Source organism: Lonchura striata, chromosome 8 (assembly GCF_050655825.1).
Source record: "Lonchura striata isolate lonStrDom1 chromosome 8, ASM5065582v1, whole genome shotgun sequence".
In the NCBI taxonomy this organism is placed as follows: domain Eukaryota; kingdom Metazoa; phylum Chordata; class Aves; order Passeriformes; family Estrildidae; genus Lonchura; species Lonchura striata.
In genome coordinates, this window is record NC_140710.1 from 925,638 (window position 1) to 941,206 (window position 15,569).

At 51.2% G+C, this 15,569-nt stretch overlaps 1 protein-coding gene and 1 long non-coding RNA gene across 5 annotated transcripts in view; both read left to right on the plus strand.

Moving 5' to 3' along the window:
* The window catches only part of NEGR1 (neuronal growth regulator 1), a 175,260-nt gene that overhangs the window by 140,484 nt on the left and 19,207 nt on the right, over nt 1–15,569 (plus strand). The gene's annotated exons all lie outside the window — the stretch shown is intronic.
* Nucleotides 3,365–8,639, plus strand: LOC146766716 (uncharacterized). The gene is made up of 3 exons (XR_014956981.1): nt 3,365–5,435; nt 5,472–5,548; nt 5,627–8,639. It is a non-coding gene; the product is annotated as an uncharacterized LOC146766716 (long non-coding RNA).

The window sequence follows — 15,569 nt, forward strand, 5'->3', positions numbered from 1 at the left end:
GTCGGGTCGCTGCTGTGTCGGTCGTGCAAAGCAGCGATGGGAGAACCTCACCCTGGTGGTGTTGAACACTGGGGTTTGGAATTCCTGAAAAAGTGCCCTCAGCCTGGTCCTCTTCCAAGCTCTGCCCAGGGAAGGAGGGAAATGCCGGGTGGTTGCAGCTGGAGTGGACTCCAGTAACATTTCTGGGTTCAATCCCCAGAAGTGAGTGCTCCAACAGAGTCACGGTGGTTCCTCACTTTCAAAAACTGCTCTTCAAGTAACGCAGCTTTGAGATGTGTTTGCATTCTTGTCTGCAGAGATTTGCACCAAATGAGCAAAATTATGTGTATTTTTGGGAGCAGCATGGAGATGGGGGAGTAGAAAGCAATAGAGTCCTTTAATAATGATCCCTCTCTTAATTCTGAAAGCACGGTGCTAAATAGAGAGGGATTTTTCCAAACATGAAATTGAGAACATGAAAACCTCTGAACACAATAGTAGAAAAATTTGGGAGTCATTAAAGTTGCAATAGTTATGAAACTACGTGAGCAAATCCAACTTTAAATTACCAAGGAAAGCACTGAGCTCAGTTTGCAGTTGAAAACCAACATCTGTTCTGCTGAAAGACAACAGAAAAGGGGAGGAGGGTTTAAAGACAGTTCTCAAAATGGTTGAAAATTTATTATTGAGTCTTTCCTCCTGGAAATGAGCCCTGGTACCAGCAGTGACATTGCAATGAACTGTTCTGTTTGCCTTCCATAATTAAATAACACTGTGATAGTCCCTCTACTTGGCTAATTTTAGCCTGGTAAATAGCTGGGAAATGCCAGCACTATTGTTACCAAGTCATTCAGCTGCAGAGGCAATGAAAACCTTCCCAGAGTGCTGGGAACTGAGTCCCCGGTGTGCTGCAGCAGCAGCAGTGAAGGCAGCAGGTTGGGCTGATGGTGGCAGAGAAGCTGGGTTATCTGTCCACAGCTGCTTATGACAGTAAAATTTATCATAAACCACAGGATGGTTTGGGCTGGAAGGGGCCTTAAAATCATCTCGTTCACCCCCTGCCAGGAGCAGGGCCAACGTTTCTGGCTTTGTTCAGGTCCTCCCAGGAGGTTCTGGCCAAGAGTCCTTTGGGTCTGCCTGCCTGCCCCGCTTCCCTCGTGCAGGAATACAAAGCATGGATAATCTCTAGGAGCTCATTTTGGCCTCGTGTCTCACATCAGTCAGAAAACAGAGCATCGGCCTCCTTCCTGCTCAATCAAGGCTCTGCAGCTAATTAGCTAATTACCGCCATCCTTCAGCGCTTCAGCGCAGCTTCGGGGGGCGTGTTCTGCTCCCCGAGAAGGTTTTGCTGCTGGGAGGACACAGATCCTTGGCAGGGTTTCAGCGCTGAGCCAGAGGTGTGAGAACTCCCCAGAGGGAGGCCGACACTGCCTGCAGCTGGCTGAGGGAGCTGGGGACAGGCTCCCCAGAAATGCAGGGAAACGCCTGACAGCATGGTCGGAGTCCCATCACCACTGCTCGGTCTTCCCAAGGACTGGGAAGGGTCTTCCCAGTCTTCCTCAAGGGACTCGGGTCATCCCAAAGACCCGAGGGTCTTCCTCAAAGACTCTCAGTTTCTCTTGGGGTTCTGGGGGTCAGGATGACCCCGAGAGATCAAAAAGAGTCTTTGCTTCCCTGGCCCGGCAGCCAGAGAAGGAGCCTGGAATGTCTCCAATTGCATTCTCCAGGCTGTTTATTTCTTCTTATCTAAACATTCTTTCTCTGACCTGCCAAGCTCTGCCTAGCAAGGAGCCCGTGGCACTCTGGCCCGAGCCTTGGGCAGCTCCCACATTATATACCCAAAACTACACGTCTATGTTTACAATTTCTTCACCAATTCCCATCACCCATGTTAGACTGTGAATCTCTACCTTAAACCAATAGAAAAGTGCCACCATCACACCAAGACATGGAGGGCAAGACAAAGGAGAAGAAGGCCAGGGCATGCCCAAATTCCTCCATCTTCATGCCCTGAACCTCATTCCAAAAGCCCAAAATTCTACTTTTTCACCTGTGTTAATCCATCTCCCACACCACTCAAACCCTTGTGGTTTGTAATTCCTCATCCAGAGCTGGCAGCTTTTTCCACTGGCTAAAATCTCGGCCACGGGTGTTTGTGACTTCGTGCCAGGGTCTCTGAGCCCCTGCCAGGGTCTGGAGCAGCCAGGGCAGCCAGAGGGATGTGCTGGACTCCGACAAAAGACCAGGCTTGGAAGTGATTCTCTGTAGGACGTGAGGAGTCTGTAGCAGCCTGGAGAACTTTCAGGATCCGCCCCGGTTCCCAACAGGGGACAAAGCTTTTAGGACATTTTTAATTCATGCAAAGCAACGCCGTGTTCGAGAGCCCTGGTGGCACATTTGTGCATTTCTCTGCCGGAGCCCTTTTCCCACATTTGGGGATTTGCTCTCCTAATTTGAAGCGACACTGCTTCAAGCATGTAGAATTAGCTGCAGAAAGTTACCAAATTGGGGCCACGGTTGGTATCTGTGTTGTCAGCCAGCACCAGGAGCTGGAGCTCCTTACAAATCTTTCCTCCTTCAGCATAATTAGTTCACAGGTGGTGTCTTGGAAAGCCTTTGAAGATGTTGCTGAATTCTTAACGCTGACTAAACAAGTAACTGTGACAGGTCAGAGAGAATAATTGAGGAATCTTTTTTAATTAATGATTTCACATCTTATGAGGCACTTTTATAAAAATTGGAGTGGGAGAGAGAAGGACCTTAAGTTATTTAATTTTCTCAGGAACAAAAGCATGTGTTTAAATGAGCACTTGGGTAGGTTGGACAACTCCTTGAACTCCAGTTGCTTCTCCCTGCTCTGCCTTTCTGCATATCTAACAAATTTAATATGCCAGAATACTCAATAATACCTAATTTCAAGCAGGCTCTGTTTGTTTCATGGGAAACCTGCCAACCCCTCCAGTTTTCTCCTCTTAATGCAGTTGCAAATCCCATTTAAATCAATCAGTGATTTTGTGTAAGGAAAGTCTGCAGGGCTGGACTCTGAATTTCGGGATTTACAGTGGTCTTTCTTGCCATTAGTTCTGTCTGTTGGTGAGGAAAGCAGCGTGTTCCTGCAGCTGGGGACTCTGCATGGCAGCAGGAGAGGCTGGTGCAGCAGCCCTGGAGCAGGGAAGAGCCCTGGGGCAAGAGGCAGGGCCAGCTGTGCTCCTCCAGCCAAAGCCCAGCAGCTCTTCCTTCTGCAATTCCTGCCAGAACTCTAAAGGGCTGTGAAAAGGTGATCCAGATTTCAGGAGCCGATCCTGGATCACGGCAAATTTAGCTTCTACATCCTGTTGGGAGCAGATGTGTGTTTGTTCCAAGAGTCTTTGATGCTTGGTGGCTGCTTTGTTGCCTCCCAAATCCCCCACCTGGAAGGGAAGGCAGAGTCTCCCAGCTCCATCAGCTGGTGGGAATCACCCTCCAGCACCCAGCCCCAGAACACCCGAGCTTCTTCTGTCCCAGCACAGGTACAGGGCTTCACGGCTTGCTGTGGGTACGTTGGCATCAAACAGGTGAACATCTCGAGAATATCAATGTATTAAAGCTCCTTGTTAATCAGCTGGGAGCTTTATGTTCCGGGCACATGGAGGGCACTGCTGCTGCGTTCCAGAGCCCGGGCAGGGGTGAAATTCCAGCGTGGCTCCAGGAAAAGCTGGTGCCTGTGTGCAGCCAGCTCCCTGCACCTGCACCGCTAATTCTGGGTTTGTTTCTGTGGGAACCCGCGGCCGAGCCACGCTGGGAATTATATCCTGGGGGAAATTGCTGCTTCCAGTGCTGCAGTCACCTGCTGCTTCAGGCAGGTGGACTCTGTGCTGGTAAATCATGCCGTGAAGGCACACCCTCCGAGTGAGCGTGTGGAATCAGGCAAACATTCCTGCTTGAGCTGAACGAGCGTCTCAGGGCGTGCTCAGTGACATTCAGCGTGTTCAGAGCCTGCATCACCATTCCAGAGAATGTTTGAACACACTAAATCATATTATTCACTGCTTGCTGAAGAGATGCATTATTTAATATCAAGAGAGCTGCTTTCTATCAGCTGAAAAATAGGACTAGAACTAGGTCGTTTTTAGTCCATTGATTCCCACTCTCTAAGCCGGCATGTAAAATACAAGGATGTTTTTTTCCTGATACTGTATTGCCTACAAGCCTTCTGTCAGTGGGGATTTCAATATTAATGAGTTTTCCCACGAATATGAGAAGCCCACTTAGGAGAAGAAGCTGCTCTGAGAATCCTGAATATTTTACAATATCACACATCGATCAGTTGGCTGGAATTTCACATTTTAACCAAGGAGTGCTTTTGAGAGATGCCAGGAAAGCAGAGCAGGGCCAGGTGTGAAATGGCTTCTGGAGGCTGTGAGAAGGGTGGAGGATGTGGAGGGTGGGGAGATGCTCAACCTCCTGTTGCTGCTTTCTCCAGCCCGTGTGTGGCTGATGCCGGGGGCTGTGGGAACCCAGGGCACCGGGGATATTTCTGTGTCTGCTCTGGGGTGTCCTGACCCCCAGGGCAGCTCTGACCTTGACCCTCAGTCATGGAGAAAACTCCCAAAGCCTCAAGGTAAACTAGAAACCACGAAAGTGTGAAATAGATTGTAGAGAGTAGTGGAGTATGTCACATGGGTGAGAAATTTAGGATTTTTGGAGTGTTATAGATGGGTTCAAGATGGAGAGTACAGGGTGTTTTCTCGAGTTCCCTTCTTCTTTCCTCTTCTTCCTCTTTCTTCTTGGGTTTGGGTGGTATCTTGTAATTGGGTGGGAAAATCTGCATTGTGGCTCTTTAGGCATCAGTTATTGTCTTAGAAAGGAAAATAATCTAGGTGTCACTTCTTAATTGGGCAGTTAGTTTTTGATTAGGCTAAAAAGGCCTTGCAGCACGAGGTTGTTGGATATTTTTGTGCTGTTTTCACACCTGCAAGGTCTGGGTGCAGTGTGCTGAAGTTTTGATCAGGTAACAATAAACAGAGGCTGAAGACTGAAAAAGTCCAATGTGTGTCTGCCTCTCCTGACACAGAACTGCTCCAGGAGGGTCTCTCCTGCCAGGGGAGCCCCAGGGTGTTGCCCAGCTTGGGGCCCGAAAATTCAGAGGGGGTGAGCCAGGAGGTTCCTCCCATCTCTGAGGGAGGTTCTCAGCAGCCAGGGATCTCTGTCCCTGGCTGGGTGTGCATCAGTGCCAGGTCAGTTTGTGTTCCCTGGCTGGGTGTGCATCAGTGCCAGGTCAGTTTGTGTTCCCCAGTGCTGGGTGTGCATCAGTGCCAGGTCAGTTTGTGTTCCCTGGCTGGGTGTGCATCAGTGCCAGGTCAGTTTGTGTTCCCTGGCTGGGTGTGCATCAGTGCCAGGTCAGTTTGTGTTCCCTGGGTGTGCATCAGTGCCAGGTCAGTTTGTGTTCCCCAGTGCTGGGTGTGCATCAGTGCCAGGTCAGTTTGTGTTCCCTGGGTGTGCATCAGTGCCAGGTCAGTTTGTGTTCCCCAGTGCTGGGTGTGCATCAGTGCCAGGTCAGTTTGTGTTCCCTGGTGTGCATCAGTGCCAGGTCAGTTTGTGTTCCCTGGGTGTGCATCAGTGCCAGGTCAGTTTGTGTTCCCCAGTGCTGGGTGTGCATCAGTGCCAGGTCAGTTTGTGTTTTTGTAGATGGGCTCAGTGTTTGTCAGGTGTGTGCCTTGTGTAGAACTCCAGCGTGGGAACCTGGGAACACGGGGAGGGCTCTTCCAGTGCAGCTCTAACTTCCCACAGTTAGTTGGGTTTAGAGCACAGATACTCACAGAATCAGGGAATATCCTGAGCTGAAGGGGCCCAAGGATTATTGATCCAGCCCCAGGCCCTGCCCAGACCCCCCAAAATCCCACCCTGGGCATACCTGGCAGCATCCAAACCCTCCTGGAGCTCTGCAGCCTTGGGGCCGTGCCCATTCCCTGGGGATATGGGCAGTGCCTGCACCCTCTGGGGGAAGAACCCATCCCAAAATCCAACCTGAACCCCTCCTGGGCCAGCTCCAGCTGTTCCCTTGCTCTTTACACAACCTATTTACCCCTTCCCTGAGACAAGTCCCAGTTCTGACTGAGAGAAGACAAGCAGGAGATTCCAGAATGTGATTCACCAGCAGGAAGAGAGCAGTCCGTGTTTTTATTTATCACAGAAGGATATGTTTTAAGTGAAGGTTTGATCAGCCAGAACTGGCTGACTAGAGGAATTGTACAGGAATAAATATGCATATATCCATCTAGATGAGATGGGTGCCCATGTGCAGAGATTTAAAATGTATATAGAGCTGTGTATCCAGAGCTTCAGGGAGGGCCCAGCTCTGCGTGGAATACGAGGAGCCTGCAGCTACAGCTGGCAGGGAAGGATCTGACAAACTTGGGATGTGGAGGGAGGGAAGGCTTGGGGGATTAGGGGACTTGTCAGAAAAAGCCTGTTTGAAAACTCCATGAATATGTCAGTTTTAAAGAAATTCAAATAAAGGCCTGTTGAGTTTTGAGTGGGAAAAAAAATATGTTGGCTTCCTTCCAGGCTCCCCATCTCATTCCAGGCAACACTTCTTTTTTTGTCTTTTCCCTGTCTGAATTTCGCACCAAATGGAAATTTCAGTTCCATGCCAGCTGCATTTAGAGTATCTGTGCAACATGGACATTTTGATGGAGTTGCCAACAATATTTCCAGCCAGGATGGAAAACAACATCCCAGGATGACACAGGATCAGCCATTTCCTCACTCTGAACCTGATGCATAAAAGCTGCATCGCTGCATCTTTTCCTTTCCCTCACGACAAACAGGTGCAAGGCCCAGTCCACTGAGGTGGATTTTAAGCTGGGTTTTGTCCTCCTTTAAACTTTCCAGATGAGCTCTTAACATGCAGGCAACCCCTGAAAGGCTGAGTGTGGGTTTTTCTAAGAGGCCTTCTGGGTTAAAGAAAGCAGCACCAAAATTTGTAGGCAGGAACATGACAGCTGAGCCAGGCTGCATCCTTCCAGGAACAGGGTGGTAACAGGCTCAAGCAGCAGCTCTGAACAATTAAATAAATTGAATTGTGCTCTTTTAGCACTGGCACCTGCTCCTGTTCATGGTTTTCAGGAAGCCAGATTTTAACCGAGCCTCTGAATCCACGGAACAGCGTGGAGCCATCTGATTAAAATTTTAAAGATGCTTTTCATTAAGATGGAAGCTGTGCAAAATGCCTTCCCGTTTTCAGCTGCTGAGTCAGACAGCTCCCTAAGAAAACGCTGTTGGCAGGAGGCAGTGGAAGATGAGCCCAGGGGGTGGGTGGCAGCCTGCTCCCCAGCGAGGCAGGGCCTGGGGTGATGCTGGGTGACACCAGCAGCACCTGCCACTGCAGACACTGGGGTGGAATGATGGACCTGGGCCCCTTTGGGCCCCCTCGTTTCGGGGCACGGGGCTCAGCTCTGCGTGCCTCTCCATCATCCCCAGGTGCTGCCTGTTTGTGCAGGAGGATTGTCATCACCTTCCTCTGCCCTGGTGGCTCTGCAGGGTTTGTGTCCCCCTGGGGTGAGCTCTCTGCACAGCCAGGCAGCTCGGAGGACAGCTGGCTCTGGGAAGCTCCAAGGATGCTCACAAACAAACAGGCCATGGATTTTGGACTGGGCAAGCAGGGAGTGATGTGAATAACCCCCAGGAAACTGCCAGGGCAGAGAGCTCTGCTCAGAGAGCCCCAGCAGGAATGAGCAGTGCCTGCCGTGCTGCTGTGAGGATCCCAAACCTGCAGCCTGCTGTGCCCTGCCCTCCCACGCTGCACAGCCCCACTTTGTGCTCCATTTTCCCAGAACCACAGAATATCCTGAGCTGGAAGGGACCCAGCAGGGCCCAGTCCAGCTCCCAACAGAAGGAGCTGTGGTTTACAAAGAGGTGGAAATCCCACCCTGCTCGATGCAGGTCATCACTGTCCAATTCCCAGTCAGGTGCTGGAGAAACCCAAAGGATTTCAGTGCTTAGGGGCTATACATGGTACAAACTAGGAAAAAAAGATTGGTTTAGATTGGTTTTCAGGCAGAATATGTCGTTCTGCATGTGTCTCAGAGTCAGTTTTAAGGCATCTATCTCTGTCCCAAAAGCACCAAAATACTGTACTAATTACTAGGGGTTTTCAATGGCATGGATCTTAGCAGAACCTGCATGCCTAAAGCTCCCAGTCAGCTTTGAAAAATCTCAGCTGCTGGGTTTTTTTCCTCTCTTCTGTGCAAAACATATGCAAAGCTGAGCCATAATGTCTTCAAAATCCTCAGGATTAAGCTGAAAAGCGAGTGGGGAAGGCTGGGGCATGGAAAGCTTCCTGATGCAAAATCCTCCAGCAGCAGGAAAAGCTGCAGAGCAGCAGCAGGCAGGAAAGGGTGAGGGGCTCTGGAATGGGACCCCCAGCAGAAATCCCACCCCAAATGGCTCTGGAAGTGGGGGGATCATTCCCTCTCACCCACAGGTGGCTGCAAGAGCTCAGAGTCCTCCCTGCACACCCCTGCACTGCTGAACACCCCTGCACTGCTGAACACCCCTGCACTGCTGCACACCCCTGCACTGCTGCACACCCCTGTACTGCTGCACACCCCTGCACTGCTGAACACCCCTGCACTGCTGAGCCTCTGCACACCCCTGCATTCCTGCACACCCCTGCACTGCTGAGCCCCTGCACACCCCTGCATTCCTGCACACCCCTGCATTCCTGCACACCCCTGCATCCCTGCACACCCCTGCATTCCTGCACACTGTGGGAACTCAAATTTGGAAGCACGGGTTGGAGGAGGAATTTCACCACCATATGAGACCCCAGAGCAAGGCTGGGGTTCTCACAGCACACCCCTGCATCCCTGCACACCCCTGCATCCCTGCACACCCCTGAATTCCTGCACACCCCTGCATTCCTGCACTCTCCTGATGCACACGTCAGGCGAGGCCGGTGCTGGCTGCAGCCCAGTCGGGGGAAGATGTCCATCAAGTTGAAAAGTAGCAGCAATTTCAGCGGGGCAGTGTTTGAACACTCTGGAGCTCCATGAATAGTTCATGGCACGTCAGGGGCTGCAGATGAACGCTGCTGGCTCTGGAGAGCAAATGGCTCCGGCTGCCGTGAGCTATGTTGGTTCCTGGCGCACACAGCCCGTGGAAATGGCAATCGTCCCTCACGAGGGGCTCAGCTGCAGCCAGGAGGGTGGGCACTGCCCGGCTCTGAGTGCCACCTCCAGGGATGGGCACTCCAACCCCCCTGGGCATCCCCTGACCCCCCTCTCCACGGGGAAATTCCTGCTGCTGTCCCCCCGGGGCTGTTAGGTGCAAGGTGCCACTGTTGCTTCTGGAATTAGCAAACAGTTGGGCTTGGTTGTTTATTTTGTCCACCAGCTTCTTCTAATCAAAACTCTATTGGTGATTAATTCCTTGGCTATATTGGCAGTTTGGGAGTAAATTTCCCTGGCTTATGGGGTTTTTAAGATTCCTATAAAAAGAGAGGAATACATGCACTATGCAGAAATGTGACCAAGAGGAGCCCAGCAGAAATGCTTAAGAAAATCAACAGAAATCTGAATAATCCCCACATTTTAGAAATCATCTGCCAGCCACCTCAGTGGAAGGTTTGCTGAAAGGCTACCAGCACTTCCAGCTGAAAAACTCCTTCCTCATACACCCAAAAAAGGAGAGAAATCATGTTCCAACCTGCTCCGCTCCACATCCTTTGTCAAGAGCACAAGAATGATGTGGAAACCGTGCAGAAACTGGAAAGCTCAGTGTAAAAAATTATCATTCACGCTGCTGTATGACATTGCCTCAACACAGCAGAACCAACAAAGTCTTCCTGATATATGAGAACTATCAAAGATTGCCACTGAACACGGAGATTTAATGTGCTGCTTAATTCAAGAGCTTATTTACAATGTCACACGTCACTTGGAGAAAAATGGCTCTGACAACCAATCATTTAAAATATAGGAAGAATGTTTAACAAAAGGTCAGAAGTACAAATATTTTACATATTAACTACTAATAAATTCATTTCCTCTCAAAGTTAGGAGGATCAGCAAATGTCTCCAAATCCATTTGCAATATTTCAGCACGAGACCCAACCTCTAATTACCAATGTAAGCTGTAAATAATTGTCAAGTATGCAGATGAGCCAAAAATTCTCTCAAATTAAAGTAATTAGCTCCCAAGTCAAATTTTTCTGTCACATTAAAATGCTTTTCCTTGTCTCCAGTGTGACACTTACAAATAAGAGCCACATTGTCAGGGAAGCAGTTATTGTAGGCTGCCAGAATGATGCCTGAGGAGCCTGAGCTTCCCAGCAGTCGATGTTTTCCCTGCTCACCCTACGTGGGAGTGGGGAATTCATCCAGCTGGAATCCTGGATTCCAGGAGCAGGTGGCTCCAAAGTTTCCCCATCCCTTGGTGTGGGAATGTCCCTCATGGAAGGCCTCAGTGCTTGGCTCTTCCTGGTTCTCCTTCCCTGAGGAACCTCTCCAGACCTCCTGGTCCGGCACACAGGGATGGGGGAATGGGATTGGGATTGGAAATGGGGATGGGGATGAGCAGTTTGCTTCTCCCAGTGCTTTCTCTGGCCCTGTCATGGTTTATTTCCAATGTCCCCTTAACCAAAGCTGTGTTTGCCATGTCCAGTGGAGGATCCTGGGCCATTCTCCTGTTTAATTTTGGATTCCCAGGCAGGACCCAGCGTCAGGCTTGGTTTCTCTTTAACTTCAGGCTAAACAAGGTTGGGTTTGTTGTAGATGAACCCAAAATCAGGGCAGATGTGAGGGAGGATGGAGTCCCAGCCTTGAGCACATCCCATCCCAAGCCAGTTGTGTGACCAAAGGGCTGCACAGAGCCCTGAAATGACACAGGACTGGCCTGTTCCCTTCCAGGATCCTTTCCAGAGCCCTGAAATAACACAGGACTGGCCTGTTCCCTTCCAGGATCCCTGAAATGACACAGGACTGGCCTGTTCCCTTCCAGGATCCCTTCCAGGGGCTGTTCCCCTCAACAGTTGTTGCAATTCCACTTCTTCCAGACAAGACCACGGGGTTAGACTCAGCAATCCCAGCTGGATGTGTGGCATGGTGTGGTTTGCCCTGGGTGTGCCAGGAGCAGTGAATGTGGAGGATTCTTAGCGCAGGAAATCTGGAGGATCCCTGCAAGGGCAGGGAGGGGCTGAGCCCTGCTCAGCACCTCATCCCTCAGGGCTGCAGGGCAGGAGGGGTGCTTCCCCCAGAGGGGCTGGCACTGCCCGGCCTCCCAGGGAACGGGCTCATTCCCAAACCTCCAGAGCTGCTCCAGGAGCGTTTGGACAGTGCTGGAGGGCCCAGGGGCCACGGTTTGGGACCGTGGGTGGCTCCTGCTGCCAGAGCCATCGAGTCCCTGCTCCCTTGGCTGATTTCTGCCGTCTCCTTTGCTGGCTGAGGGGGTGAGGTGGTGGTCCCGTCCACCCCAGGGCTGGGGCCCAGATCTCCTCTGCGTGTCCCACCCAGCCCAGTGCTCAGGGCTGTTCCCATCCAGAGCTGTCACTCCAGAGCTGCTCAGAGATGTTTCGATTTTCCAACACGACCGCACTCCTCAGCCACACAAAGAAAGGGGACACGACTCCAAGATAAAGGATGATATATAAAGCCAAATTCCATTCTGTTCCCTTGCAGTCATTTTCCTCATAAATACTTCTTGGGATTGTGAAGTGTTGCTTGCAGCAGAGTCCGAGTCCATCGGGACTGTGCTATTTCATCCTGTTCAATGGAGCTTTCCGTGCCTCATTCATCCCACCCAGGCATCACAGGGCCTCTGTTCCCCTGCAGGATTTCAGGGAAGGTGCTTGTGTTAGATACCTCCAGGTTTATCCCTGTGTGAATGAAACTGCACTGAAGCCACACCTGAGCAGTGCGAGAAGGCTGAAAACGGGGGCTGGAGCTGTTTAGTTCCTGGAGCTGCCACTAAAGCTTGTCACTGCTCTGATCCTGGGACACCCAGGGACCTCCACAGGATCCCAGAATGGTTTGGGCTGGGCTGGGCTGTGGACATCACCCAGTGCCACCCCTGCCCTGGCAGGGACACCTCCCACTGTCCCAGGAGCTCCAGCCCCAGTGTCCAGCCTGGCCTGGGCACTGCCAGGGATCCAGGGGCAGCCCCAGCTGCTCTGGGAATTCCATCCCAGGGAACAATTCCCAGTTCCCAATCTCCCATCTAAATTTACCTTCTTTCAGCTCCCAGCCATTCCCTGTGTCCTGTCCCTCCCTGCCTTGTCCCCAGTCCCTCTCCAGCCCCTGCCAGGGGCTCTGAGCTCACCCTGGATCCTTCTCCTCCCCATGGCAGAGCAGGAACCCCAGCAGGACCCACAGGAACTGCAGGGATTTTTAGATACCATGGATAAGGAACCACTCAGTGCTCTTGAGCAGTTGCTGGCTTGGGAAATGCTTTGTTCCAGGGTTCTTTGGGAGCCCCCTTTTCCCCCTGAGCCCCAACCCCTCTGTCCCTCCGTGCCCGCTGAGCCGGGCTGGCAGCCCTGGGGGAGCAGCTCTGCTTTGAGCCACAAAGCAAAGTGATCCGACTTTAAATCCCCAGCAATGGGTGTATTTTTAGCAGTGTGAAATGAATCTGTGTCTGTTTACAGTATTTAGCATGAGTTATTTGTCAGGGAAAGGTGACTGCTGTGGAGGGCAGGCAGGGAAGGTGTAAAATGTAAAATGTCTCCTCCTGCCTCCTTGGGCCCCAGAGCCCAGGCAGAGATCCCCACAATTCAGGATTGCACAGCTGGTGGCCATGGTTACCGTGTGTTCATCGCTTGACTCTCTTTGCAACCTGTAAATATCATATTTTATATTTTACCTCAGTCAAAAGCAGCATCGGGATCAGTTTTGCATTAAACACAGGGCACATCCCAATTGGGGTCTTCATGACTGGAACAAGAAATGCTTCTGTCTCATTTTCTGTGCGTGCACAAACACAGGCTGGGATAATATTTCGCTTAAGACATTGCTGGTGGCATGTCTCAAGTGTTTAAAATACTAAACTTTCAGATTTTAGCACAACAAACAGCTGATTTTTTGCTTCTCCAGTTCTAACAATCATATTTTAGTCCCTGTTTTCCCATTTTAAGACTCATAAAATGCTTTTTTATTCATTTAAATTCTAAATAAGGACAAATCAGCATTTCATTTCCTAGTTCCTGCCCTGCCAGCAGCCCTGTGTGAGTGCTGATGGACGGGACCTGATAACACCCCTCTCTTATCAGCCCCATCACTCTTCTGGGGCTCATCTGCTGGATCTTCCTGCCAGCACTCCCATCCCAGAGGATGATAAAGGCCCTCTGTTAAGCACCTGGCACTTCCCAGCTTTATCCTCCCAGCTCTGGCTTATCCACGGGCAGAGTCAGCTCTTGGACAGCTCCTGCAATATTCCGTGTCCTTCCTCAAGGATTTTCTCAGAGATTTGTCTGAGCAGTGCTGAGCTCTTCTTGACAGATAACTCACAACAGCAAGATCCAGCTTGGAGCCAGGGACGGGCTGGGCCAGAGCTGGGACAGTCCTGGAGAGGGGCAGGCTCACAGGACATGCCCTGTCCTCGTCCCTGCAGCTCCCAGCCCTGCCCTGTGCAGCTGTGCCAGGGCTGGAGAACCTTTCCAGGAAGGAATTTTCCCAAATATCCACCCTGAGCTGCCCTGGCCCAGCCCGGGGCCGTTCCCTCTGCTCCTGTCCCTGTTCCTGGAGCAGAGCCCGACCCCCCGGCTGTCCCCTCCTGGCAGGAGCTGTGAGAGCCACAAGGGCCCTGAGCCTCCTTTGCTCCAGGCTGAGCCCCTTCAGCTCCCTCAGGGATTCTCCAGCCCCTTCCCAGCTCCTCAGGGATTCTCCAGCCCCTTCCCAGCTCCTCAGGGATTCTCCAGCCCCTTCCCGGCTCCTCAGGGATTCTCCAGCCCCCTCAGCTCCTCAGGGATTCTCCAGCCCCTTCCCGGCTCCTCGGGGATTCTCCAGCCCCTTCCCGGCTCCCTCAGCCTCTCCTGGGGCTCCAGAGCCTTCCCAGCTCCATTCCCTGCCCTGGACATGCTCCAGGCCCTCAATGTCCTTCTTGTCCTGAGGGTCCCAGAACTGACCCCAGAACTAAACCAGAACTGACCCCAGCACTGACCCAGAGCTGACCCAGAACTAAACCAGAGCTGAGCCCAGGGTGCCCCAGCACGGGAGGGATGCTGTGAGCCAGGCCAGGGACAGAGGAACCCAGGGCTGGAGAGAACCTCCAGGAAATGCTCCAAAGGCATTTCCACGTTTCTGAAATTGCTTCTCCAGGTGCTGCCATCGAGGCCAAAGCTGTTTAGCCACAGCCTCCCCTGGCAGCCCCTTCGGGGTGCTCCATGTGCCTCCCTCCTGCCTCTCGCTCACAGAGCAGCTCCTGGCCCGCTCAGCCTTCAGCAGGATTGCATTTGCATCAGCCCAAACAATCCCTTCCTCACGGGTTCCTTTTCAGACAGGACTTTCGGGTTTTGTTCTCCCAAGGCCAAGCTTCGCCCAGCCCTCCCTGGCCTCCAAGGAGGTTCCTCCTCTTCTCCTGGCCAGAGGAGCTGGTTCAGAGCTCTGCAGGCACCCATCACCACTGCTGCTCCCTAGCAGAGGCTTTTATAGAGTGCCGACCTCCTCCTCACAGCCATAAATCCTCCAGCAGCTTCAAGTGGAACAAAATTTAGAGATGTTATCCCTGGGCCTCGCCCGAGCCTTCTGAGGCCCATTATCTCCCCATCTTTTCTTTTAAAAGAATGTTATTTGACAGCCCAGCCTTTTTCATCCTTCTTTTTCGACTTAGTGCTCTGACCTTGAGTTAGTTTATTCCTTCCTTCTCTGTATGTTTTAAACGTTGCACCAAAAAATCCAATTTATTAAGGCTTTCCTTTAGTAAATTATTAACCTGAATATGGTTAAATGAAATGCTTATTAACATCTCCCTGCATAATCCATTTAACAGAATTAGTCTTGCTTATTCAGACAACCTAAAGGGGTCTGTGCTTTTGTCTACACAGCATCAGCATTAAAGCTTATAATTATTTCTGGTTAATGCAGCCCTTGGTGCTAGGAAATGCTGGTTTGTGTGTTCCAGCATAGCACTTCCCCTAATCTCTTGTATTAATTAGAGATACTGATATAATATTACTTTGTTCCTTTCTATTCAGCACCAGGAGAGATGTCTGAATATAATCCTATCTGTGCTAAGGGTGTCTTAAATATTTCCACAAGTGCTGGCTGGTGTAAAACATTAGGATTAGGTCCAATAATCCCTAAATTGGAAGAAAGGCGAGTTTACAAAGGCACCCCACACCGGGGTGGTGCCGTGGCCCAGGCAGGGATTTCTCCTTGCCCCGAGGGGACATTTAAGGTCCCCTACAACCTCAGTTTCCACCCCTAGCCCCTGTGGGTCCCTTCCCAGCCCCTGCTGATGCTCTGTGTGTGTGTGTGTGTGTGTGTCCCTTTCCCTTTCCCTTTCCCAGAATGATGCAGCCACTCTGGCTCTGAGCAAAATTTGACTTACCGAGGAACATGAAAGTAAATTATTACTCCTCAGTGGCTGGAGCTGACATTTTAAACTCCCTGTGTCTT